Source organism: Camellia sinensis, chromosome 1 (assembly GCF_055761805.1).
Source record: "Camellia sinensis isolate YWXY chromosome 1, ASM5576180v1, whole genome shotgun sequence".
NCBI classification, from domain to species: Eukaryota; Viridiplantae; Streptophyta; class Magnoliopsida; order Ericales; family Theaceae; genus Camellia; species Camellia sinensis.
This window is the reverse complement of record NC_138961.1, coordinates 7,973,358-8,000,364: the sequence shown is the minus strand read 5'-3', so window position 1 is coordinate 8,000,364 and position 27,007 is coordinate 7,973,358.

The following is a 27,007-nucleotide window of genomic DNA, read 5'->3' as shown; positions in this document are numbered from 1 at the left end:
TCAAAACTCGATATCATGGTTAGTAGAGGCTAATCTTTGATCAGGCGAGCAGGGGTGCTCATGAAGTTACCTTCCCCAATCGTACCCAAGTTCTTGAGCCGAGGCAACTTTGGTGATGACGGACACGTGGCCTTAGGCATGAGTCAGGGTTTCCTAAATTCCCCCAAAATAAAATATTTAGGTGGTGACTCTGTATCTGGCAAAACAGTCCATGTTTGGCACTTCTTTCTAAAAATCAGTTTTTCAAAATGATTTGCCGGATTTAGACTCTTTGATGATTCATCGGCCTTGCATTGCACTCCGCGAGATTCGATACAGGACCGTGACATTGAGTCCAAACTGTAGTAAGCCCCAATGAACAAAACGGGATTCCCTCCCGGGACGTTCGGGGACGTCTACAGTTTCTGGCGACTCTGCTGGGGATTTAGAGAACTTGACTCGAACTCATGATATCTTGTTTTGATTACACTTATGTGTTTCTTTTCATTGCATGTGCATTGGTGCGCCTAGGACACCGTGTTTGCCATATGTTATTCCTGAACGGTTTGCCGGAGGCTCGCTTTGTGAAGCGTGCCATAAGGCTGACCGGTTACGGGCTCTGCCACGATGGGAACACAAACCCCGGTTTTCACTGGGGCACCCTTTTTGACCATTCGACCTAGTGCATATTCGGAATCCATAGTGACCATTCCAAGCTAGGACAGATTGCTAACCCGATTATAGGTTGTTGGCAACCGCTGCGTGCGTAGTGAAATCCTAGCTCCTGACAAAATAGGACGGGGAAACCCTACCCCAACATAGGGGTGTTTTGGCTCTCACTTGTTTGCTATGTGCTTTTAGAGTGTGTCTCTACAGGAATGCATGTATCAGTTTGCAAGTATGGGTATCAGGCCTGAAGGCATCAGTATTTTGGGGGAATCAGTTTTACCTGAGGGTATCAGTTTACACGCAGAATTTTGGACATAATTCAGTAGAGAGTGCAGTCATTCAGCTATGCTCACATCTATTCCAGTGAAATTGGGTTGAGATGCTGCATGTTTTCTCTTTTACAAGGTAGTCTTGGAACCATAGCTTCACAAGGCTCCAATATCCCCAGTACATTGGGCTTGTGCTAATAGACTTTGCCAGGTCAGAGATTCAGTTCAAGGGCAAATCAGTGTTCCTTCGCTAGAGGCAGGGTAAAAAGGTTAGTCAGGCACAGATCATCAGTTCAACAGCCTTTGGATCAGCAGTCATTATGCATCTCACCTGTGTGCAGTTGGGTTGAGATATCTGTTTTTACCACAGAGATAGATATACTGATAGATCAGTTAGATCAGGGCAGTATGGCAGGAATGGAGGAGATGATGCGTCAACTCCAAGAAAGTATGAAAACCATGTAGCAGGACGCTGTTCGTCAAGCTGAATTTACCAAACAATAGGCCGAGGTCATGGCTCAACAGGCAGAGTTAATTGCCAGGCTACAACAGCAAACCAGAGCATCTGCTTCACACCAGGTTCCTCCCCCGCCAAGAGTCCCAATACCCAGGGAGACGGCAAATGTCCAGAATGTCCAGGAGGATACAGACATCCCAACAGGGCCACCTCCGCCCCCGATTCTATCTCAACTATCCAGGGCGCCCACGCCTATCAATCTACCGGACTCCCCCTTTGAGTTCGAGGTGGACCCCACAGCATTAAAAGTGAGCAAGCTTGAAAAGCTGTTCAAGAAATCTCAGGGTGTCAAGTCCATTCCAGATATCGAAGCTAGGTACACCAATGCGGCCGTGATGCTGTCGGACCGGTTTAAGATGCCACACATTGACCGTTTTGATGGATCCAGTGATCCTATGGTGCATCTGCAGTTGTTTTCGGACATACTAAGGCCGATGTGCTTCACCAGATTACAGAAGTTTTCTTTATTCGGCCGGACCCTGTCGGGTGTAGCGGCCATCTGGTACGCAAAACTGGAAGATTTCGTCAAAAGAAGTTGGGAGGAGATGGCTGAGGCCTTCATAGCTCAATACTCCTACAATACACAGATCGAGGTCACAACTCGTGATCTCGAGACCACCAGGCAAGAACCAAAGCAGAGCTTCTCCGATTTTGTGACCTGCTGGAGGGCTAAAGCCTCAATGATGACCATCAGGCCCGTTGACAAAGATCAGATTCGGATGGTTGTGTGCAACCTCCAGCCCAAGCTCATGCAAAAGATGATCATTCTCCCCTTACCCACCTTTGCAGATTTACGTGAGATTGGGGTGCAAATCGAGGACACTATGAAGCAGGGCCTCATTGACCAGGAGAAGGAGCAGCCCAGGAGGGCGTTTTTCCGCAGTTCGAATGCGACCACCAGTGGTGATGTAGCTGTAAGATCTTCTGAACTGGGCATGGTCACCACCACCACATCAAAAACAGCTACCCCATTCACCGGTGCGTCCAGAAGTAGCCCATAAAAAACCAAATATCCACCTCGAGTCAAGAGGGTTTTCACCCCACTTTATATGCCTTTGTCAAAGGCTCTAGAGGTTTTACTTCGGAAAGGACATCTGAAACCTTTGGAACAACGGCCTCTACCCGATCCTATCCCTCCAAAGCATGACCAGACTAAATACTGTGCCTACCATCAACAAACCGGTCATGACACTGACAGTTGCTTTCATCTTCGCCATGATGTACAAGATCTGTTTGACAACAAGGTCATCGCCGCACCAACTCAGCAAAGTCTATCGCCACTAGATCAGTGAACTTGGGGGATAGTATGAATATGTGATCAAGGGATGAACCACCTGCGGGCGGCACTCAGTTTACTTCAGATGTGACGTATGGCACGCACTATTTTGAGCATTTGTAAATGCTGGTTTTTGTATTTTCTGACTTGGGTATTGAGTCGGTTTTGTTATGTCGTTTAGAGTCTGTCCCGTTGTATAGAGTCAGTCTTTTCTTACTGAGTCAGTTGGGTCTGTCTTGTTGTACCGAGTCAGTCCTGTTTTGTTGGAGTCGGGTGATTTCGGGGGTGTTACCTCGAACATCACTTGCTTGTTTTGTGTTTGTCTTTTCGTTTTGTTTTGAGTCTGTTTCTGCCTTGGAGCCAGTAATGCCAACAAATTGGAACAAATAGCAGTGATTTTCACACTCTTGTGTTTGCTTCTGCCTTGTGCTAATTGTGCCAGAAGTTCTGAATGAGATGGCAATATTTGACTAAAAACTGTGTCTTTTCTATGCTTTGAAATCATTACATTGACCTGCGTTTTTCAAAACATTTTGAACATTGTGATGAAAACAAAGAGGAAGGAATTCCTCGGGATTTGCAAAAAATTTGATCAATTGAGAGAAAGAGAGGGGTGCTAAGCCCTTAATGAATGAGATCATGTTTGTTAATGTGAGTATTGAGAAGGATCCTGGCTTGATCCAGATTGGTTCCGCACTGTCTTCAGCGCGAGCGACTAGTCGCTTTCTTAAAAGATTTCAAAAAATGTTTTGCGCGGTCTGTAGACACACCATTTTTGACCAACCTTAAGACTCAGACGTCACCGATTGAGCGCTTGGTGATGTTGCATAATGTGCTCGTTCAGAAGTTTCAGAGTCGCGGCCGTGAGCCCTGCCTCCGGACTTCCGAACCCTCTTCTGTGCCTTGTCTCGGTTTGCGAACCAGACTCGGTTTTTCTCTGTTTCTTTTCCTGAGGGGAGGGAGAGGTCCCGTAGACCGTCTCTCAATGTCCGTAGGCTACATTTGGTGGCCGTAGGCCATTTTACCCATTTCGGAGCCCGGTTCCCGGTTTTCGGAGCCGTCAGGCCGTGTGCCTCGGTTCGGGACCGCTTAACCATCTCCTTTTGCTCCGATTTTTGGCATACTTCCTATTTGCTCCCTTTTGAGGGACACTGGGGTCTGAGAAACCCACTTCGTGGCCGAACGCCACTTTCGGTGCTTAACAGCCCATTTTCGGGATCCCGAACTGCGTGTTTTGGCTCCCAAACATTCGTTTTGCAACGGTTTTCGTTCATTTTTGGCAGGTACCTCTGTTTTATCACGGGGAAGGTCACTGAAGGGTGAAGCTGTGCTGAAACAATTAAAGAAGATACAAGCAGACATCTCCATCTGGGGACTGCTAATGGCATCACGAGTACACAGAGAAGCTGTCCTATCTGCTATGGACAAGTCCAAACTCTCCATAGACACCACGCCTGAACAGCTGGTTGGGCTGGTTTTTCCGGGAGGAGGTTCCCCGGCATTAACCTTTTCGGACAAGGAGCTACCGCCTGAGGGCACAAACCATAACAAACCTCTCTATATTTCTATGGAATGTAGAGATAAGTGGATACCGGTGGTGCTTGTTGATACTGGGTCTGCGATTAATGTCTGCCCGACCAGAACGGCATATGCAATCGGGTTGAAGCCCGTGGACTTCGTCCCAACCACCCAAGTGATCAGAGCATACGACAATACCAGCAGAGAAGTGATGGGGACTGTTAAAATTCAAACCAAGGTTGGTCCAGGACAACACAGCATTGAATTTCATATCTTGGACGTTGCCGCAACCTTTAACCTACTTTTGGGGCGACCGTGGTTGCACCAGGTCAAAGCAGTCTCTTCCACTCTACATCAGATGCTAAAGTACCCCCATGGGAAAGGGGTAGCAATCGTTTTTGGGAATTCATCAATCCATCCGCTGCCGGAAGTGTCTACACCCGTCTTGGAGATCGAGCACGGCACGGAGGATGTGTTTTTGTCGGGGTTCACTTTGGCCGAGGCTCAAGTGGTGCAGAATGTCATGGCTGCAAATGAGGGCATGTATGTTAGTGCACAATCCATATACCTCATGAACAAGCTAAAGCATACCCCCGGGATGGGATTAGGGAGAAGTGGCCGGAAGGGCGTCTCAGTGTTGGCCGAAGTGCCACACAACCCTCACGCCTTTGGACTGGGTTATCTGCCCACCAAGGAGGATTGGATGAGGAAAGGAAAAGAAATGGCCGGAAGGGCCAGGGCAAAGAAGGCCGGGAAGCCATTTGATTTAATGCACAGGCCCATCTGGGGTACCCTAAACGGACGCTTCGTCCGGGAAGGGGAAGATTTTCCATTCTGCGGCTTCCCGGAGCCATGGCAAAACGCGGAGGGGAAACGCGTGCCTGGTTTTGAAATCTTCTTCGACATACAATTATCTGGGGATGACGTTATCGAAGCGCAGACAGACCCACCAACTGAGGTTGAGCAATGTGAAGCAGTGGATCCTGAGGGCGCAGAGCTTGAAATGGGGGTAGCACTGGCGAGTCTACTATCAGATCCTCCGATCGGCCAAGAGTGCTTGGGGGATAACTCTTCGGTTTCTGTGATTGGAGATGAAATAGCTGCGGGCTTCCCAGCGCCGATCTTGGATGCATCTATCGCACCTTCTCTCATCTGGCAATATGAAGAAGGCTTTTTATCTAGCAGTTCCGGGTCAGGTAGTGAGTCGGAATCTGATTCTTCCGAATCTTGTACGTCAGAATCAGATTCCAGCTCGACTGAGTCTGAGTCCGGTATTCCTGGGAGTGATAACCCGGATGCCACAGTCCTGTCTAGGTCGTCTTTTTCATTTTCTTTTGAGTCTGTTGTAACAGAGGAATCTGACGGCTTGGAAGTATTTAATGAGAATGATGTGGATGTGGTTTCCGAGTATTTTTCTGTGCCTTTGATTTATTGCTTAAATCAGGATTTTCAAAATTTTGATGAAAACAGCGAGGAAGAAATTCCCCCAGTTTTGCAACGATTAATTGATCAAGAGCAGGAAAGATTTGTTAAACCTTTAATGGATGAAATCACTACTGTGAATGTTGGTACTGAGAAGGACCCGCGGCTGGTCCAGATCGGGTCCACGTTGTCTTCAGAGGAGCGCGAGCGCTTAGTCGCTTTATTAAAAGATTTCAAAGATGTTTTCGCGTGGTCCTACGAAGACATGCCTGGAATCGATCCTGAGATTGTACAGCACCGGATCCCTCTTGATCCAGAGGCCCGCCCTGTCAAACAGAAACTCAGAAGGATTCGCCCGGACTGGGCTCTCAAAATCAAGGAAGAGGTCACCAAGCAAATTGACGCAGGGTTCCTGCTGGTATCTGAATATCCAACTTGGTTGGCCAACATAGTTCCGGTGCCAAAGAAGGACGGCAGAATTCGGGTCTGTGTAGACTTCAGAGATTTGAACAAGGCCAGTCCGAAAGACGACTTCCCTTTGCCGCACATCGATGAATTGGTGGACTTCACGGCAGGACATGCCTTGCTTTCGTTTATGGATGGTTTCTCAGGCTATAATCAGATAGTGATGGCACCCGAAGACCGGGAGAAGACTGCGTTTACTACCCCGTGGGGTACATATTGTTATAGAGTGATGCCATTCGGGTTGAAAAATGCTGGAGCTACGTATCAACGGGCAGCAACTACAATATTGCATGATATGATCCATAAAGAGGTCGAGGTGTATGTGGACGACATGATTGTCAAGTCCAAAGATAGAGAAGGCCACTACACCGCCTTACAAAAATTCTTTCAAAGGATCAAAGAGTTTCGGCTACGACTGAATCCCTAGAAATGCACGTTTGGTGTTACAGCAGGGAAGATGCTAGGGTTTCTGATCACACAAAGGGGCATCGAGGTCGACCCTTCCAAAATTAAGGCCATCTTAGAAATGCCACCACCAAGGACTGAAAAGGAGGTGCGAGGCTTTCTGGGTAAAGTGCAATTCATAAGACGGTTTATTTCTAAATTAACCTTGACTTGTGAACCACTTTTTGGCCTCCTGAAGAAAGGAAAGAAATTCCAGTGGGACGGCCGATGTCAAGCAGCTTTTGAGCAGATCAAAGAGTATCTACAGAACCCACCCGTGTTGTCGCCGCCAGAGCCGGGGAGACCGTTGATACTGTATCTTTCAGTAACTGAGACTACCATGGGCTGCATGCTTGCGCAGGAGTCAGAAGACAAATTGGAAAGAGCCATCTACTATCTGAGCAAAAAGATGCTGGATTACGAGACCCGCTATACACCGCTGGAGAAGGCTTGTTTGGCCTTGGTATGGGCAACCAGGAAGCTGCGGCACTACCTGTTAGCCCACTCAGTAATGTTGGTTTCGCGTTTGGATCCCATCAAATATCTCTTCGAGAAACCAACACTTACGGGTAGGCTAGCTCCTTGGCTGCTGTTGCTCTCCGAATTTGATTTGAAGTATGTAACGCGCAAGTCAGTAAAAGGGAGAGCGGTAGCAGAGTTCCTTGCCGACCACCCGGTTGAGGGGGATGAAGCGGTGGAGTATCTATTCCCAGATGAAGCCATTCTGCACGTCGAAGATGAAACTTGGACGATGTACTTTGATGGAGCGTCAAACCAGTATGGGTATGGGATAGGGGTGTTGCTGATAGCACCTGACGATTCCCGTATTCCTTTAGCATTCAAGCTCCGGTTCAAAGTTTCCAACAATGAGGCAGAGTATGAAGCATGTATTGCTGGCCTGGAAGCAGCCCTGGAACTAGGGGCAAGACGAGTGGACGTCATTGGGGACTCGAACCTCGTTGTGTCTCAAGCAAAAGGAGATTGGAAAGTCAAGGAGGAAAGGATGATAATATACCACCAAACCTTGGATTTGCTAATTCCTCGGTTTGAAAAGCTAAATTTCACCCACCTCATAAGAGAGAACAACAGGTTTGCAGATTCATTAGCAACTCTATCTTCTATGATAGACATCCCGTCCGGAGTCCGGATGCGTCCAGTCATTATTGATCAGAAGTTCGTGCCGGCATACGAGTCGATTTCCGCCATAGATGAGGTTCAAGACGGCAACCCCTGGTATTACGACATCTGGAACTTCTTGGAAAAGGAGACATATCCACTAGGGGCAAATGCCAAAGATAAGAGGGCTGTCAGGAGAATGGCTGCTCAGTTTATCATCTACGGGGGTAAGCTGTACAAAAGGGGTCATCTGGGAATGCATAAGCTCTGTGTAGAAGCTGAAGAGTCGAAACACCTGATGGAAGCCATCCATGGGGGAGAGTGCGGTGCACACATGAATGGAGTAATGCTGGCCAGGAAGATCCTCAGACAGGGCTACTACTGGTCAACCATGGAGGAGGATTGTATTAGCTTTGTTCGGCGATGCCACAAGTGTCAAATCCATGCAAATCGCATGAACATCCCGCCGTCAAAACTGTACAACATGACTTCCCCATGGCCTTTTTCAGTCTGGGGAATTGATGTGATCGGAGCTGTTACCCCAAAGGGGTCAAACGGGCATGAGTTTATCCTAGTAGCGATAGATTATTTCACAAAGTGGGTCGAGGCCCAATCATACGCGGTGTTGAAGGCGTCACACGTCGCAAAGTTCATCAGGAACAACATCATCTGTCGCTACGGGGTGCCAAACGAAATAATTTCAGATAATGGTTCCCACTTCAAGAAAGAAGTGATAGACTTGTTGGAGAAATACAATGTGGCTTTTCATAAGTCATCTACATACAGGCCGCAGACCAATGGAGCGGTTGAGGCCGCCAACAAGAATATCACGCATATACTACAGAAGATGGTGGAAACCTATCTGGATTGGCCAGACAAGCTGTCATTTGCTCTGTGGGACTACAGGACTTCAATCAGAACTTCTACTGGAGCAACTCCATATTCGTTGGTCTATGGAATGGAGGCTGTTCTACCCATCGAGATTGAGGTTCCGTCGTCACGAGTGTTGGCTGAATGCCAGATAGCCGAAGCAGATTGGCAGCAAAGCAGATTCGAAGAACTCATGCTCTTTGATGAAAGAAGACTGAAAGCACTGTACCACATCCAAGGCTATCAACGCAGAATTGCTCGGGCTTTCAACAAGAAGGTTAAGTCCAGGAATCTGAAAGAAGGAGATTTGGTGCTCAAAGACAACCGAGCTCCCATCCACGACCCAAGGGGCAAGTTCAAACCAAATTGGACTGGTCCTTATATCATCAAAGCTATCTGGTCAGGTGGACCTGTGGTTCTGATGGATCTAGATGGCTTGGAGTTCTCACAACCGATCAATATGGACAAGTTGAAGAAATACTATCCTTGAGAGGCTCGCTAGGCCGAAAACCCGAAAGGGCGACCTAGGCAAAATTCAGAGCACAAAAAAATTAGAAAATATAAAAAACTGAGCTCGCAAGGTTGAAAACCCGCAAAGGGCGGCCTTGGAAAAAATTAGAGCACAAAAGGAGAGTGAAAATACTCGAGTGAACCTCAGCCTGAACTACGTAAGGCTTGATTCCCATCTTTGGGATACGTAGGCAACTTCACCTTGAAGTTCAGCCATAAACTTTTCCCCGATCAACTCTGTCCATTCTGATCATCTCAGTCATCTTTATCCATCAGCATTTATCGTGATCTCCGGTACAGTGCTGTTCAAACTAGGGGCAACTTTCCGTTGCTTTGGAGTGCCGCATTGTTCTTCAGACTAGGGGCAACTTTCCAGTTGCAGGGATCTGGGGTTGTGCATCTCAGTGACAGATTTTCGGCGTGTCCAATTCTGATCCACATCGAAAATAGTTTTGAAAAGTTTTAATAAAAGTTGACTTTGTTCAAATCAATCTTTTTACGACTAAGACCATTTTTGGACCAAAAAACGGAAAATTTTCAGTACCACAACTTTCAATTTCATTGATTTCAAAACTGAGTTCTCCTGCTCTTGCATTACAATCGAGGTTGCTTTTTTTGGTACATTCATAAAGAAAACTTGAAAATGCTAAATAAGCAATAAATTTGGGGCATAGTTGAATCAAGTATCTCTGCGTCCCCTCCCAGAGCTGGACGGAGCATCTGATGCCAAGCTGGGCCCAACCTGTGCCTCTTCATTGAGCCAATCCAAGCACTCATCGGACAAAGTGCAACTGAAAGTTGAAGCAGGGGCCAGGAGCTCTCTAGTCCTCCATGCCGTGGCATATCGGGCAAGCTGTGCACCCCGGATCGGGAAAGCAGCTGGATACTCAATCCCCTCCGGTGGGCAGGTCTGATCATGACCAAACTGACGCAGGAACCGGAACGAAAAGTAAAATACGCAGTGGGTTAGACCAATCAATTGAATCCCAATCAGCTGGGACATACTATAGCTCATTGCCGGGAGGTTGAGCCAAGGACAACGCCAAGCAATGCCGTCTGCGGACAAATTGCACATCCAATCGAACCACCACCTTTCGTCAAGAGCATTGACTAGGCGCTGCCGAAAGAAGTAGCCTCGAGCTGAGTAAACGGGGCAAGAGTCCACAACCTGCAACTTGTCCATTAACCATACCTAGGGGAGGGATGGAAAATGAGAGAATAAAGAACAGAGAGATGTACGATGAGAGAAAAGTAAGACAAGGGTTTTGTGAGAAAAACCAAGCCTGAGGGTCGAGTGATGTGAGCAAATATATATGTGAGGTCGGGTGGGAAACATTACCTGCAGCAGCAGTGGACTCCCGGCGAACCTAGTCGCCTCCCGGCGATAGACAGAATCTAAGCCCATCAGTGTCTCGGCCAAGGTCATAGCAATACAGCTCTTTCCTTATCTCAAACCTTGGGCGACTTCAATCAGGCGAATGCTAACTCCGCCGAAGCTCGAGGAAAGCAGAAAGTGAGACAACAAACATAAACAGAGGGCGTGTTGCCGGAAACCCTGCCAATAATGGTTGCTGCGGTCACCGGCGTCGAAAAAATGATGGATCAAGCCGAGGATATCCAGCTCCCCACTGCACATCAGAGATCGAGCATCATGCGCCGTGAGCCCACACATCTACCCTAAAGCCTGAGCATGGCCAAAACAGAGCTGCGGCAAGATTACTTCAGAGCATTCAGACTCCATCAAAACTTGAAAATCTTCGAAAGTGGGGCACATCTCTTGACCACCAAAGCTAAAAACATGCGTCACTGGATTCCAGAACCTTGCCGCGGCATGGAGAAAAGGGAGATGTAGCGAAGTACGGCTCAACGTGAATAGTGCATTCAAGCCGAAACCCCGGAAATTCAGCTTTTCCGAGCCGTCTAGAGAAGAGATCCAAGATGCGATATTTTCTGCGAGAAACGCCTCCATCTTTGCCTAAAACTAAGATGGAATGAATGTTCCCGAAGTTGAAGCTTTTATAGAAGGAAAAACACTATTCACGGGGGCACGTGTCAAAAATCTGGTGGCTGCAGGACTGAATGGCCGGCCAGCCACTTTTTCTGGCTGGCCAGCCATTTACTTTTTCAGAAATGGTAGGCCAGCTATCTCTCTCCACCAAAAATGGCCGGCCGGCTCCCAGGGATGGTTGGCAAAGCTGCAGTGTATCTCCTTGGCCCTGTTTTATCCTTCGAGGGAGAGTTCCAAGCATTTCCATGCAACGGGAAAGTCAAAGGCCTTCATCTCCCTCCGTTTCGGATGCGTTCCGATGCCCAGATTGTCAGAACAACACTCTGTTGTTGTTATGTTTTGTTTATCGAGTTGTTGTTTTGCTTATCGAGTTGTTTGTCGAGCGGATGTGTTTTGTGTTTTTGAGTCATTGCTCTCTGTTTAAGCAATTTTTGTTAAAATCTTGTTTATTTGCGTTGTTGCATTTTGTTTATCGAGTTGTAAACTTGCTAAAGATTCTGTTGTATCTTAGTAGGTTGAGTTGCTTAGTTTGTTGCGTCAGTTCACTACCTGACTTGGTGATTACACAATGCGCATTTCCATTCAATTTCATTTTTGTGCGAAATAAATGATGCGATACGATGCTAAAAGTTAAAGTACAAACACTTTTTTCAAAAGCTATTTCATTTCATCATGCTTTACAACAAACAAAGGTACAAGTTTTACAAAAAATGAAACTGCCTAACAATGTGCAAAGTGCTACAAACTACTAGCAAAAAGAAAAATAAAGCAGGAAATAATAACATCAAAGTCCTCGGGAGCGGGAACGAGAAGCAAGCCTCGTCCTCTTTTGCGGGACAATCTCCACAGCATCATCATCATCATCTGAGTCAGCGCCGTCATCCTCAGGATTCCCCTCAGCCTCCTCCTCCTCTTCCCCGGCGAACGTCTCGGACTGACGATCTGTGGCCTCCTCCTCCTCCTCCTCATCAGGCTCCACCTCCACAACGTGAGCCCTGCGTCTGCGGACAGGCCCTCCTCGAGCTCCCCGAAAAGGCCTAGAAGGCCCGGCTCCTCGGGAAGGCCGAGACGGCCCCGCTCCATGAAAAGACCCAGATGGCCCAGCTCCCCAATGAGGCCCAGGTGGCCTAGTCTGCGGCTGACCGGACCATGAAGGCATCTGAAAACAAAGAGTTCAATTCAAATACATCAGTCCAAATATATACATCAGATGCGGATGCAAGCAGATGCAGATGCAAACAAAGGCTACGTGAAGTGGGTGCATGTAAATACAGTGTACAAGTGGGGTGTGTGTTAGATGTGCTCTACACAAGTGGTCTATCGATGCAGTAGAAATCAGCATGTCATCAGAAGTATGATAAATGCCAGAAAACTGAAGGGTACCTGGATGCCCGCGACAGACAACTGTGCCTCCCTCCGCAGGACCATGCCCTCGAGTGTGGCCACCAGTCCAACCACCTCCTCCATGTATCCTCGCGATGGCTGCAAAAATGAGCTCATAATCATCAGTGAACAGAAGAGTATCTAAACATCTGAATGATGAATGAAAAGAAGTGGAGCATACCGGCGGTGAGTCCGGATCAATGGCGTATCGATCACTGGGCATCGGAGGCTCTAGTGGAATCGGAGTTGGAAAGCTAGCCCCATACTGCCATGCCATCAACTCAGTAGGCATATCTGGCCATCCGGGATGAGGATGAACCGACGGAGCCAGAGGAACCGGTCTACTCCCACCTCTAGATGTACCAGCCCTGCTAGTAGAAGGGGCGTCTGCAGCCCGAGCCCGAGCTTGGTCCGAGGATGACATACCGGCAGGCCTCATCATCGGGATATGAGCTTCCGTCAATGGAGGCATCAAATATATGTGACGGTAAGTGGCGTAGTCCCCCTCCTCGATATGCAGTAGAGCATCAGTACCCAGCATGGCGCCGACTACCTCTGAGTAAGAGAGCCTGTCAGCAGTCCGCATACTGGCTGGAGGTACTGCGGGAATATCCTGAGAAAGATACCCCCATACCTGGCGCAGAAAGCGCTCTCCCAGGAACCATGCCCTGCCAACCGGCCCTTCAAGTAGGACCCTATACTGGGAGATGTCCGATGCCCCGGTGTACTGAAGACGGAGGCCGTCACCTAGGGACACCCAGGGCTGCCATGTAATCTGCGGATGATGAATGCATAAACCAATCAGAAATCGAGAATATACAAGAGCAAATTAAAGATGAAAATGAAAGGAACTGAAAGTTCTGAGGTACCTCTGAATGTCGCACCGTGTCGAAGTACTGTCGCAGGCGAAGGAGGGTCTCTCGAGGTCTCGGCCGGTGCGGGCCCTCGAATATCAATGAATATGGGGTCACGGGAATCCCTACCACCTCCAGCTCTGGGGCTAATGATGGGAAGTATACATAGACCCATAACTGAGAAAAGTAATGCAGAATGTAAGTATGAAATGCTGAGAGCAAAATACAGACTGTAAAAGTGCGCTGTGTGTGCAATGTACAAGTAATGAGAAGCAGAAATGTAAATCAAGGGGACAGAAAAGTACCTCCCAGGCTCTCCAGTAGCCGCCAAGTAAGTCGCCCCGCCCGCGGGAGGTTGCGCTCATATAAAAGTAAAGGGTAGCCAAGCCGGCGCCACCCCAGTCATAACGATGGACCTGCGATAGGTCAACCAGAGCGCTCAGCAGGTATAGCCCAATGGTGTTCCCTCTATCGGCGAACAGGGTAGTCCCGAAGAGGAACATCAAGAAACCACGGGCATACTGCTCTGTCTCCTCAGGAGTCTCGGGCACCATCTCCGCCCGCCGGAAATGGGAAGAGAACCAAGTGTATCGGACTCTCCCAGAGACCCTGTCAACAGGTGGGTGAGCCCCCAATAAATACATCCAGGTGGCCTCCCACCTGCCCATATCCTCATCGTAGGGGATGGACCAACCTCCGACGTCTAAACCGGTCAATACAGCAAAGTCAAAAGGGGTCATGGTCATATCCCCAGTAGCAGAGAAATGAAAGGAATTGGTGGTGTCCCACCATCTCTCTACCAGAGCTGCCATCAGCGTCCTCCTGGCAGGACAACGTGACAACCCGACGCAGAAGGGCCCGAACCCTGCCAAGTCGACTAAGTCTCGAACACCCTCCGGGAGCTCAGCGTACCAATCCCTCGCGGCAGTGGAACCATACCCCCGCACACTGCGGGAGCAAACCTGCATTCAGAATGAATATATGTGTCAATAATGAGATGAAATGGGCTGTGTGCCAATGAAATGGATAGGCTGTGTGCCAATGAGATGAAATGGGCTGTGTGCCAATGAAATGAATGGGCTGTGTGCCGATGAAGTGAAATAAGCTACATGCAAACTCTATCTACCTGGGCTGCGTGTTCAGAAAATTTGAAATTTGGGCTGCGTGTTCAACTTTCAGTTAAATTGTGGGCTGCGTGTTCACTATCTACCTGGGCTGCGTGTTCAACTTTCAGTTAAAATTGTGGGCTGCGTGTTCACTATCTACCTGGGCTGCGTGTTCAGAAAATTTGAAATTTGGGCTGCGTGTTCAACTTTCAGTTAAATTGTGGGCTGCGTGTTCACTATCTACCTGGGCTGCGTGTTCAGAAAATTTGAAATTTGGGCTGCGTGTTCAACTTTCAGTTAAAATTGTGGGCTGCGTGTTCACTATCTACCTGGGCTGCGTGTTCAGAAAATTTGAAATTTAGGCTGCGTGTTCAACTTTCAGTTAAAATTGTGGGCTGCGTGTTCACTATCTACCTGGGCTGCGTGTTCAGAAAATTTGAAATTTGGGCTGCGTGTTCAACTTTCAGTTAAATTGTGGGCTGCGTGTTCACTATCTACCTGGGCTGCGTGTTGAGAAAATTTGAAATTTGGGCTGCGTGTTCAACTTTCAGTTAAAATTGTGGGCTGCGTGTTCAGAAAATTTGAAATTTGGGTTGCGTGTTCAACTTTCAGTTAATTTGTGGGCTGCGTGTTCACTATCTACCTGGGCTGCGTGTTCAGAAAATTTGAAATTTGGGCTGCGTGTTCAACTTTCAGTTAAAATTGTGGGCTGCGTGTTCACTATCTACCTGGGCTGCGTGTTCAGAAAATTTGAAATTTGGGCTGCGTGTTCACTATCTACCTGGGCTGCGTGTTCAGAAAATTTGAAGTTTGGGCTGCGTGTTCAACTTTCAGTTAAAATTGTGGGCTGCGTGTTTAGAAAATTTGAAATTTGGGCTGCGTGTTCAACTTTCAGTTAAATTGTGGGCTGCGTGTTCACTATCTACCTGGGCTGCGTGTTCAGAAAATTTGAAATTTGGGCTACGTGTTCAACTTTCAGTTAAATTGTGGGCTGCGTGTTCACTATCTACCTGGGCTGCGTGTTCAGAAAATTTGAAATTTGGGCTGCGTGTTCAACTTTCAGTAATTTGTGGGCTGCGTGTTCACTATTAATCTGGGCTGCGTGTTCAGAAAATTTGAAGTTTGGGCTGCGTGTTCAACTTTCAGTTAAATTGTGGGCTGCGTGTTCACTATCAATCTGGGCTGCGTGTTCAGAAAATTTGAAGTTTGGGCTGCGTGTTCAACTTTCAGTTAAATTGTGGGCTGCGTGTTCACTATTAATCTGGGCTGCGTGTTCAGAGAATTTGAAGTTTGGGCTGCGTGTTCAAAATTTCAACTAGTGTGGGCTGCGTGTTCACTATCTAATCTGAGCTGCATGTTCAGAAAATTTAAAGTGTGGGCTGTGTGTTCACTTTCGAATCCGGGCTGTGTGTTCGACAGATCAGTGTTTGAGCCGTGTGTTCTAATGTGGGTTGTGTGTTCGCATTTATTTAATGAGCCGAGTGTTCAGAAATTCGAATGTTGAAACTACATGTTCAAGATGTAAGCAAAGTACTATGTCATAAGCTAAACTGCGTGTTCAAGCATGGCAAAGGTGCGAAATGTAAAATACAGAAGATGAGATAAATACCTCTCGGGCCTCGTGAGAGAGATGCTGCTCCGGCTCTCTGAAAAGCAGATCCCCGGGTACTCGCTCGTCAAAACTGGTAAAGTGACGGAAGACAGCACGAGGGAGAACGTGTGCTGGCGGACGGTACCTCCCGGGAATAAAAGGTCGGGTCCTCGGAGGTAGAGTCATGGGATCGAAATCATCTCCGGCACCTGGAAAACTTCCGCCGTGGGAAGAATTACCCGCCATTTCCAAAGAATCTGCGAAAGGAAGCAAAAATGAGCGAAAAATGGAAAAAGTCAACAAACGTCAACTCTCGGGAAACGAAAAGTCAACAAAAGTCAACTCCCGAGAAAATATTCCAAATATTGAGACAAACTTACCTCAAGTGGTGAAAATGCAAAAAGAAGCTCCAAAGCCGGAATTTAATCGCTCCAAAGTGCTTAAAACTGAGTGTTTTTGCGAGAACAATTTGCGCGGGGCGTTGGAAAACGCGCGTGAAACTCAGATCTGGAGAGGAAAGTGTTGAAAGAGGCAAGAAAATGAGGGGGGCTCGGCTGCCTTTTATAAGCCTCGAGTCTTGGTTGAAGAGGCATGCCAAAAAGAGGGAAAAAGACCAAAATAGCCCTGGAAAAAGGCCATGGCCGGCCGGCCCCTATTTCTAGCTGGCCAGCCATCTGCTTTTTGCAGAAATGGCCGGCCAGCCATTAGCTTTTATGGAAACCGGTTGGCCACCCCCCCTTGGGAAGATAAATGGTCGGCCATGTTCCTCACATGCTCACCTAGCTCTCTGCAAATTTTGAGGAAGATCGGAGTTCCCGGGACCTGAAAAAGTTCAAGAAAAGTACACTTCCGGTCGCGAAATGATCCGTCGGGACTTCGGCTTCAAGTTCTGACATGTGTCTCATCATCATTCCTCGAAATCAAAGTATATCCTTTTTGAATGAGTTGTAACCTTTCAGGGAAGCAGATCGGAGGCCATGGTCGAGTCGCCTTCACCGAAACGCGCATTTCCGTACTCGTTGTTTCATAACAAATGAACACCTCAATTTATGCTCGTTTTGTACTATCGTGCGCATAACTTGCATTCTCATGAGCATACTTGCCTTGTCATGTACATTTCTTGATATTGGCATACCTCCATGTTTGAGCATGCGTTGTCACGCATGTTCCATTCTTGCATTACGATGCATTCACTCACCGGCACTGCGTGTGTCGAACTTTCGGAATCACATTACATACATGTTGTTAGCATATTGTACTTGTTGCAATTTCTCTCTTTTGCAGGCACGATATTGTATGTACGGTTCAATTGAGGCTGGTGCGACCAGACGAATCGAGCAGGTATCGTATCTTCTCCGTGTGAGACGTTGCGGGGATTGAATAATCCTCCGCATTCTTAACTACATGAAATGTAGTTGTTGCTTTGCATTCTTGCTTAAAACTGTTGCATCTATTTGCGAATACTTACTCCATTACAGCTTGCTGCATTTGCATGATCATTGGGTTACCTTCGGCTTTCTGCATATCATTTGCATTTCGCCCCCTGCCTGCGGGCCTGCCTGCGGGCGCATTTCTGTCTATCTTGCATGTTTGTCTAAGTCTTCGGCCTTGTCAAAAATGGGTCGTCTCTGGGCTTTGACATTCACTCCCGTCATTTGTGACTTCCGAGTTCTGTCAAAGAGGGGCAACTGTAGACACCCCATTTTTGACCAACCTTAAGACTCAGACGTCACCGATTGAGCGCTTGGTGATGTTGCATAATGTGCTCGTTCAGAAGTTTCAGAGTCGCGGCCGTGAGCCCTGCCTCCGGACTTCCGAACCCTCTTCTGTGCCTTGTCTCGGTTTGCGAACCAGACTCGGTTTTTCTCTGTTTCTTTTCCTGAGGGGAGGGAGAGGTCCCGTAGACCGTCTCTCAATGTCCGTAGGCTACATTTGGTGGCCGTAGGCCATTTTACCCATTTCGGAGCCCGGTTCCCGGTTTTCGGAGCCGTCAGGCCGTGTGCCTCGGTTCGGGACCGCTTAACCATCTCCTTTTGCTCCGGTTTTTGGCATACTTCCTATTTGCTCCCTTTTGAGGGACACTGGGGTCTGAGAAACCCACTTCGTGGCCGAACGCCACTTTCGGTGCTTAACAGCCCATTTTCGGGATCCCGAACTGCGTGTTTTGGCTCCCGAACATTCGTTTTGCAACGGTTTTCGTTCATTTTTGGCAGGTACCTCTGTTTTATCACGGGGAAGGTCACTGAAGGGTGGGAGGCCATCAATTGTTGCAGCAACCAGTTATCTCTCCTCCGAAGCCTCCCGGCGCCCGTTTTTCAAACTTCCGGGCTAATGTTGAACACCTTGGAGTTAGTGTTGCCAACTTTCAACCACATATCTGTGATCTACACACATGAGAGGCCCCTAAAAGTTCATGGCCGGCCATTAAGGTTACCTGACCCTTTTGACCCCTTTCTTCCGGGCTAATGTTGAACCCCTTGGACCTTTTTTCTTGAACTTTCAACCACATATCTGTGATCTACACACATGGGAGGCTCCTAAAAGTTCATGGCCGGCCAGTAATTCAACTTGACCCTTTTGACCCCCTCTTTCCGAGCCAATGTTGAACCCCTTGGACCCACTTTCTTGGAATTTCAACCATATGGTTGTGTTGTACACACATAGGAGTACCTCCCCAGTAGCTGGCCGGCCAGAAAATCTCATTGAACCTTTTGACCCCTAGCCGGCCGGCTAGAGGGTGTGGCCGGCCGGCCACCTCCAACAAAAGTGATAGGCCGGCCGTGTTTCTCGCACTGTGCACTTTACAGCTGTGGGGCAATATCCCCCAGATATTATCTGTATCCGGGGGATATTTTGTGGGGGAATTTTGCTCTCCTTTTCCCCCACCTTTACACCCCCTTTTGAACCCTTATAACCAGCTGATGGCCTCCTTTGTTGGGGTTAGAAAAACTCTCCTTGAAGCTTCCATAGCCAACTCCATCTTCATCCTTCTCAATTCTTCAAAAAACCCTAAGTCCCTAACCATCATTCCTTCTACATCACCAAGCTCTACCACCACCATCTCATTTCCAGCAACAAAGAAGGATTCTTGAAGGCTAAAGAAGCTGCAAATTCATCCAAGAAGCAACAAAAGTTTGAGTCTTCAAGGGTAAGTAATACTTTTACCCTTTTGACCCTTTTTCTTGATCTATTTGCAAGCCCCACTTCCTTTTGGTTTCAAGCTCCGGCCCTAACTGAAAAGGGCCATCTTTTGAGCTCATCTTCACTTTCCATTAAGGGCTCAACCCTGTTTGAGCCCTCCATGACACACTTGCTTCATTGATCCTCTTGTATGTCATAGTTTTGCATGCTATTTTTGACCCATGAGCAATTTATTTTCGAGCATGTTGTAAACTAACATTAGGCTTATTTTGAGCCCCTCTTCAACATTGGAGAAGGGCTCAACATTTTTTGGTACCTCCATGTGTCATTTGTAGTTATATCCCTTATTTGGCCCCATTTTTGCATAAATTGGCAGCCCCTTTTGCTTCTGTTTTTGGACCTTGGTCCGAACTGAAAGTGGCCTTATTTTGGCCTATACTTCATGTCTCATTCACACTTTTTTTCTGTTTGGTGATTATTTTGTATACTTCATGTTATAGCACCTTTTGAGCCTCATTTTGCATCACATTTTTAGCATATTTGTATACTGATTTTGAGGCTGACATATACTGTAAATGTTCACATTTTTGGTCCCTCTTCAGTGTTGTAGAAGGAAATTTTTCAGTTTGAGTTTTTCTTATACCACTTGCTTCATTACCCCTCTTTTGGCCCCTATTCTTGCATACTATTTTTCCCCTACCTATGCTTGCTGTTTGGCCATGTTTATAACTGTGAAAGTGCATCTTTTGGGACTGTCTAGCTTCTGTCTTTGCATTGCATGTCCATATTGTGCATGTTTAGCATGGCTATAGGCCATTTCGGGTGCCTAAATTCGCATTTCGGGACATTTCCTTGCATTTCATGTCATTTCGCTTCATTTCGGGACTGTTTTCCCCCATATTTTAATGCTGAAATTCCATTAGTATGCTTGCATATCACTTTTGCCATGTTTCATCGCATTTCGTCATTGCCTCGGTTTGCGTGCCCGTGTGCACGCATTTCGAGGCACCTCATTGTTATCCGCCGGCATCCTATGTGAGTGTGGCTGAGGCTCACTCATGTTGGTTTAAGCCCATTTGTCATTCCCACGTCATTTCATCATATTTTGTCATTGCCTCGGTTTGCGTGCCCGTGTGCACGCATTTCGAGGCACCTCATTTTTATCCGCCGGCATCCTATGTGAGTGTGGCTGAGGCTCACTCATGTTGGTTTAAGCCCATTTGTCATTTCCATGTCATTTCATCATATTTTGTCATTGCCTCGGTTTGCGTGCCTGTGTGCACGCATTTCGAGGCACCTCATTTTTATCCGCCGGCATCCTATGTGAGTGTGGCTGACGCTCACTCATGTTGGTTTAAGCCCAATTGTCATTTCCATGTCATTTCATCATATTTTGTCATCGCCTCGGTTTGCGTGCCCGTGTGCACGCATTTCGAGGTACTCCATTTTTACCCGCCGGCATCCTATGTGAGTGTGGCTGAGGCTCACTCATGTTGGTATAAGCCCATTTGTTATTTCCTTGTCATTTTCATAGCACATATCATCACCTCGGTTTGCGTGCCCGCGTGCACGTATTTCGAGACACATATCATCGCCTCGGTTTGCGTGCCCGCATGCACGTATTTCGAGACACATATCATCGCCTCGGTTTGCGTGCCCGCATGCACGTATTTCGAGACACATATCATCGCCTCAGTTTGCGTGCCCGCGTGCACGTATTTTGAGACACATATCATCGCCTCGGTTTGCGTGCCCGCGTGCACGTATTTCGAGACGCATATCATCGCCTCGGTTTGCATGCCCGCATGCACGTATTTTGAGACACATATCATCGCCTCGGTTTGCGTGCCCGCGTGTACGTATTTCGAGACACATATCATCGCCTCAGTTTGCGTGCCGACGTGCACGTATTTCGAGACATGTCATTTTCTCAGTTTGCGTGCCTGTGTGCACGCATTTCGAGGCATCTCATTTTCATCATATTCTGCATTTTCTCGGTTTGCGTGCCTGTGTGCACGCATTTTGAGGCATCTCAGTTTGCGTGCCCGTGTGCACGCATTTCGAGGCATCTCATTTTCATAGCATAGTGCATACTAGGTTGTATCTTAGATCGCATTCTGTCATTTTCTCGGTTTGCGCGCCCGTGTGCACGTATTTCGAGGCATGTCATTTCCATAGCATTGTGTATGTTAGGATTGTATCTTAGTTGCATTTCATGCATGTCATGCATATCGCATCGTATCCGGGATAGGAGTTAGCCCGGGCACGGGAAACGAGGTACATTTCGTACTCCGAGTGACGGAATGTGTCTCAATTCCCCAGTCGCCGACACTCCGGATTATCCATGATGGAGTTAGGTTTTAGCTGTAGTTTCATGTGCATTCATCCTATATTGAGTTGTGCATTTCGACTCCTCTGCCATCATGCCTCGGTATGCGTGATTGGTGGCACGAGGATCGAGACATGCATATATCTGTGCAAATACATTGCTATGCCCCTTTCCTGCTCTCTGTTGCAGCAAAACGAAGAATCAGCAACCTTTCGGGGCCTGGCGCGCATTTCAAGAACAGGTGTAAACAGAGGCTAATTGGGGCATTCCGGTGGATTTCCGCGCAAGACAATCCGGACATGCATCATCCATCAGAAGCAAGGCAGTCCCTGGCTTGCATGCCAGTTTTATTTGCTTTCTTAGTTAATTCATTAATTAATTAGGATTCTGTAATATTTTGGACTGTAATATTCTTTTATTCGGACTGTATTATTTGGGACTGTATATTCTTTTTATTCGGACCCTCTTTGCGAGGGCACAACTGTAATAAAGTGTGCGTGTGTGTGTTGTATGTCTTCCAACCCCACGTCTTTCTCCCTTTTATTTACTTGCTTATGATGGTTAGATTAGGGCATATTTAAATTAGCATACAGCATGACAGCATGTTTGCATTCATTCATCTGTATTGCATGCACCGGGCTCGGCGCATCATACTAACTGCATTGTACTTTCAAATTCAAAGTTGAATACATGATAGTTGTAACATTTCATATACCATCTTAGAATAGCCGAGCCTGCTATAGTTGCATTTTGCATGTGTTGCATTAGGCATTTCTGTATAGTTAGGATCATGCATGATTTCTAATGAATTCCTATTTTGGCTTGGAGTACTCGGTAAGTTTTATGCTTTAGCATCCTTGCATGCGTGTGAGTGACTGCCATGAATAGCATGCTTACCATGAGGCTATTTGCTTAGGTGATATAACTGTCTGAATGCCTGTGGGTGAAGGTTGGGTTATTTGAATTGGAATAATTCATCAAATGTGTGTTTTAAGCCCACTAGATAGTGGCAAAATCATGTTTTCTAAGCCCACCCGAGGGTGGCAAATCCACGTCTTAGCCTACTTGCGGGTAGCACCATCAAACCACTTTCAAAAAACAAGCATGAAATGTTTCGTTCCAATTCAGGCGACTCGGTCTATATTTATATACTGTGCGCATCACATAGTAACCTAGGCTAATAAACCAGAATAAGGACTCACAATGTCTTCAAAAATAGATATCATGGTTAGTAGAGGCCGGTCTATGACCGGGCGAGCGGGGGTGCTCACGAAGTGACCTTCCCCAATCGTACCCAAGTTCCCGAGCCGAGGCAACTTTGGTGATGACGGACACGTGGCCTTTTGGCACCGAGTCAAGGTTTTCCTAAATTTCCCAAAATAAAATATTTAGGTGGCGACTCTGTATCTGGCAAAGCAGTCCATGTTTGGCACTTCTTTCAAAAATCTGTTTTCTCAAAACGATTTGCCGGATTTGGACTCTTTGGTTCAGACTTAGAACCATGACTTACAAAAAGTCGAGTCCGAGCTGTAGCGTGGTCCCCCCGCGGGCTTGTTACACGGTCCTGCGAAGACCGGTGTGGAATCGCTCTTGAGATTGTGCAACTTAGGATCGCTCTCAGTCTCAAGACTCAACCCCTTTGCTTCCAAACCTTGAACCTTAATTCAAAATGTTTAATGGTCAACCACAATGTAAGGCCCGTGTGGCCGGATCAGAAGCAGCCCATGAACTAGGGGCGAGAATATCAGATGTGATCAAAGGAAGCTTGCGAAGCTAGATCAAAAGCAGCCCTTGAACTAGGGGCAAAAATGTCAGATGTGCTCGAAGAGTCAAAGATGAGTCTTTTCTGCAAACCAGGGAAGACTAGCAAGAATGCCAAATCCTAGAATAGGGAAAGAAGAAAGTATTGCTTAAGGACAACCAAGTTCCTATCCACAACACTGGGGGCAATTCAGCCCCTATCGAATGAACTTTTACATCATCAGGGAAAATCAGCCATTCTCCTGGATTCAGATGGCTTCGAGACCTCAAAACCATTCGACATGGACAAGGCTACACTTTTACCCTTGAGAGGCTCGCTGGGCCGAAAACCCGGAAGGGCGACCAAGGCAAAAGTTAGAGCAAGAAAAAGAATAAAAAAAATAATAAAAATGCAAAGAATAAAAAAAAGAAAAGAAGAAAAATGAAGAAAATGAAAAGAAAAGATGAAAAATAAAAAAGAAAAAGAGAAATGAAAAGAATTGAAAAGAAAAGAAGAACAAAGCTCGCAAGGTTGAAAATCCAGAAAGGGCAGCCTTGGCAAAAGTTAGAGCGCAAAAGGAGAGGTTAATACACGACTGTACCTTACACTCCCAAACTACGTAAGGCGTGATTCCCATCTTTGGGATACGTAGGCAACTTCATTCTGAAGTCCAGCCGTAAAACACTTCAAATTTGGCTATGTCCATGCGATGGTTCTGGTCATCGTTGTCTTCTCTGTATCCGAGAATTTGGTTATAATTGTCACTGTGAGGACTGGTTGCCACGTGCTACGGCACTATTCAGACTAGGGGCAACTTTCCGTTGTCGTGCAGTGCTGTGGTGCTATTCAGACTAGGGGCAACTTTCAGTTGCCATGCAGTGCCGTTCAGACAAGGGACAATTTTTCATTGTTTTGGATCTGAGGTTGTGCATCTCAAGAGTAAATCTAGCGTTGGTCGAGCAGTGGCCATTTGCAAAAATAGTTTTTGAGAATTTTTAATGAGGTTGGCTAATTCTCCTGAAAATTATTCTATTTTTCCAAAACTGGACCATTTTCTTAGACCCAAAAAGGAAAATTTTCAGTGCTCATAACCTAACTTGCATGATTTTAAATCAGAAAATCGAACAAGCATGTTAATCTAACTCTCATGTTGGTCAAAATTGTTTTAGCAGAACGTCAAAAACAAAAAAAATGGTCAAAATAATGAACTAGGGGCACAATTAAGTCAGGTGTTCTGTGTTTTCCCCATTGTCAACATACTTGCCAGAAAGGGCACCGTATCTGCCAGAAAAGGGCACAACAGAAACTAACAGCAAAATGTCGAAAGTTCTCTCATCCTCCAAGCAGCGAGGTATCAAGCTAAGTGCGAAGCACGAATTGGAATGGAGCAAGATATTCCATTCCCTCGTCTGGATAAATCTAATCACGTCCAAACTCCCTAGTAGAGCATCGTCAACCAATGTCAATTGCAGATCTGCTGCACATCCAGCCGTATCACAACCCCTCTGTGGGGGAAGTTCACTGTTGTGAGCAGAAGAAAGAGAATCTAGCAGAATGCTAGGGGTAAGAGCCCACCACTTCTTGTTTATCCATCAACCACCCAGGGGAGGGATAAAAAATGAGAGATTAAAGAATAGAGAGATGTGCACTGAGAGAAAAAGTGAGAGAAGGGCTTTTCAGAAAAACAGAGCCTGAGGGCTGAGTGATGTGAGAATCACAAATGAGAAAGGGTAGGAAACAATGCCCAGAGAAACAGGCTCCCTGTGCACGTCTGAGTGTCGTGTCTTTTTGTTTTATCTCGATTCTTGTTTTGAGTCGTTTCGAGTGTCAATAGATGTGTTTAGGTTATTTTACCTTTGTTTTCCGTTGTTGAGTCGTTTTTGCTATGGTCAGTCGTAGACTCAATACCCGGTTAAGAACTTATTTCTCAAATTCAATTTCAAAATAAACCGTTTTGTGCTCAGAGTGCTGTGTCGTTCTCTACATATTGTACAAAACAAGATTCTTTCTTTCATAAAATTACAGGGTTCAACCCAGGTCATGTGAGAACAGTAAAACAATGACCTATCTGAAGCTATATCGGTTCCAGACTGCAAAGCAAAAGAAAAGAGGGAAAATGTCGGGCATCTGAGTTTGTTTCAACTTCAGCAAGTTCCGTCATTGCATTCTGTATGTACCTTTTCAGGCCTTGTCAATGCTCCGAAGTATGAGTGTGCCTCTACCTCAAGCTCAAGTTCAAGCTTGTTTCAATGCCAGAATGACGATCAGAAGTGCTCTCCCTGAGTACCATTCCCTGCCAGAGGCATCTTGGCTGTGTTTGCAATGAGTTCCTAGGAGACCAACTGCGATGATGGAAACTAGAGTTCGAATGGCTGTTGCCTAGAACGCAAAGGTTTGGGATTTTCGAAGACTAAAGTCTGGTTTAAATACCCAGAGGCGTGTCCTCGGCTTGAAATCTGTATGGAAGCCCCATAGGTTGAGATAGCGTGTATGCACCTCAATTCTGGATACTGAACCAACCTAGTCTGTCACCCCGTTGGAGAATAGGGAAAGTTGTGAATATGATCAGGAAGAAAGGCAGCATCCAAAGTGTTCTATGTGAAGAACCCTTGTCAACATTTCAGAGCCTTTGTACTGTGAGTTGAAGGTAAGTGTTCGAAGAACACAAGGGGAGATCCCCATCGAGAGTAGAGCGGTTCATCTCCACTCACCCCACTAGGTTTGTGTATTGCATTGTATCTATCAAGTTTTTTTTCTCATTCATGCACGATATTGTATGTACGGTTCATTTGAAACCAGCGCAACCAGGCGATATTGTATGTACGGTTCATTCAAATAAGTTCCGTTTAAGGTCATTCACCTTAGTGTATCCGTCACACTCCATTTACTTTAGTGTATCTATCATACTTTGTTCACTAAGTGCATCTATCACACTTTGTGTTCACCTTTAGTGTATCCATCACACTTCATTTACTTTAGTGTATCTATCATGCTTTGTTTACTAAGTGCATCTATCACACTTTGTGTTCACCTTTTGTGTATCCATCACACTTGTTCACTTAGTGCATCTATCATACTTCGTGTTCACCTTTAGTCTATCTATCATACTTTGTTCACTTAGTGCATCTATCACACTTTGTGTTCACCTTTTGTGTATCCATCACACTTGTTCACTTAGTGCATCTATCACACTTCGTGTTCACCTTTAGTGTATCCATCACACTTCATTTACTTTAGTGTATCTAACATACTTTGTTCACTAAGTGCATCTATCACACTTTGTGTTCACCTTTTGTGTATCCATCACACTTGTTCACTTGGTGCATCTATCACACTTCGTGTTCACCTTTAGTGTATCTATCATACTTGTTCGCTTAGTGCATCTATCACACTTCGTGTTCACCTTTAGTGTATCTATCATACTTGTTCACTTAGTGCATCTATCACACTTTGTGTTCACCTTTTGTGTATCTATCATACTTTGTTCACTTAGTGCATCTATCACACTTTGTGTTCACCTTTTGTGTATCTATCATATTTTGTTCACTTAGTGCATCTATCACACTTTGTGTTCACCTTCAGTGTATCTATCATACTTGTTCACTGAGTGCATCTATCACACTTTGTGTTCACTTTTAATGTATCTATCATACTTTGTTCACTCAGTGCATCTATCACACTTTGTCTTCACCTTCAGTATATCTATCATACTTTGTTCACTTAGTGCATCTATCACACTTTGTGTTCACCTTTTGTGTATCTATCATACTTTGTTCACGTAGTGCATCTATCACACTTT